The sequence below is a fragment of the Moschus berezovskii genome, chromosome X (assembly GCF_049115385.1).
Source record: "Moschus berezovskii isolate FMDL1 chromosome X, NW_MosBer_1.0, whole genome shotgun sequence".
In the NCBI taxonomy this organism is placed as follows: Eukaryota; Metazoa; Chordata; class Mammalia; order Artiodactyla; family Moschidae; genus Moschus; species Moschus berezovskii.
In genome coordinates, this window is record NC_142488.1 from 121,962,339 (window position 1) to 121,964,337 (window position 1,999).

Genomic DNA, 1,999 nt, shown 5'->3' on the forward strand with positions numbered 1-1,999 from the left:
AATCAATTTAGTCACTTATCTTCAGAAACACCCTCTCCCTGGGCTGCAGCTGTCTGCAGTAAAGCCAGGAGTTTTAGAATATTGCTGACAAATGCCTTGAAGTCATCTAGATTGTCAAAGATTTTTCTCTCATCTTCAAATACAAAAGATAGCTTGGCTGGATGGTTTGCTGGAGGCTTCAGGCCCAAGGACTGATAGTAGATTTTGGTTCCAACTCTGTCTTTCTTGCACTGTAACTAAGGCATAGTTAGGTGTTAGACCTATCTTTGTTGAAAATCAGTTCTCTTTTCTGAGCAGCTTGAAAGATTATTTCTTTTCCTTTCAAATTCAAGAACTGTACAATTATGTGACTTGGAGTTTTAGTTTGAGAGGTATATTAGAGTTGGGACCTGTTTATTCTGTGTGTAAGTTGAGATCTATGTTTAGCTTTGGAAAATTTATTTTTAATAATTTTGTTAACAGTTTCAAGGTTACTCTCATTTTCCTCACCTTCAGAGATGCCAAGCACACAAATATTATACCTCCCTGATGTGTTTTCAAAATCCGTCACATTTTCTTTTAATGTGAGGGGCTGTTTGCTTAAATTTTTTTTTCTTTTGAGACTGAAGCTCAATTTGCTCTTCATTTGTACTGATTCTCTCTTCCATGGTATTTATTCAATAATTTTCCTCTCTCAGGGTTTCTTTCAGTCCTGTGATCTTTGATGAGCTTTTCCTGTGGGCTTTTTAAAATGTCCACATGGTCCTGAATCACCTTCAATGTGTAAAACAACATCTCCCTCATATTGGCCCTTTCTTTGGGTTCTGCCTGCTGCTTCTCCAGGCCAGCTATATCTCTTAAAACCTCTGAGGTCCCTGGTTCCTCTGCAGCATCACAGTGCTTCTTGCTTGCTCCTAAGCTTGTCTTCATAATTTTCTTCACTCTCTTTTTAACTTGAGTAGTGTTTGCTCTCTTTTGCTGCTTTTGTAGCTAAAGTTTCTGTTGGCTTCAAGGTGTTTCCGAAGCTCAGCAATTTGGTTCTGTACACAGCTGCTCTCTCCTGTTCCCTAGAAGCTCAAGAGTTGGGGTCTTTCAATCAAAATCCAATACCTATTTTAATCTATGTTATGCTCAGAAAACTATAGGAAATTAAGGTATAATGAACTGATGTGCTCTCCTCTAATAGCACTGAGAGAAAGAGTTTCACAGCCCTACAGGTAAGATGAAGAAATAGATAAATGCATAAATAAAAAATAAGCACACATATAAAGACATCAGTACACTAAATACCTGAATACATAAGTATACAGACACAAAAAACATTATATAAAGGCACAAAAATGCAAACATGGAAATAAAAATGTACATTAAAGTGAGCCTCATGTGTTCAAAATATTTAGCTTCTTCCTAACTGAGGGTACACAGAATATGTTTCTGATTAAACAACTAGGTGCATTAGAATTATAAAGTAGAGAGTGAGAGAAGTTCATCTAAATGTTTCAGTGTTTGTGGAAGGAAATTTTGACTTTGTGTCAAGGGGCTTGAATTTCAGGCCTGGCAGAGCCACTTATTAGCTGTGTAATTGTGTGACATTTGGCAAACTACTGAAAGTTATTTGAGTCTCTGTCTCCTCATCAGTCAAATGAGTATTCAATAACTGTGAGTTAAATCTGAATATAGAACTCTTTGTTACCCTCAGCCTAATCATGTTTTTTAAAAAAAATATCTCCTTACAGTGGTATCTGGGATTTAGCTTGGTGATGATGGCAGCGGTAGAGATAGGACAGTGATGGGGATGGGAAAACTTGAATAGGACTCGAATGGATATCTTCTCAGGTCCCATAGCATCATTTTTCTTTTTGAACATTTAAAAAATATGGATGCAGATTGATTATATCCAAAGTAGTGTAGAAAGGGATGAGAGAGATGAGAAAATAAACTCTGCCTTCAAGATTATGACCTAATGGGAGATATAACCATATTCATAGCTAAGTATAATATAATGCAGAGCATGGTAAGT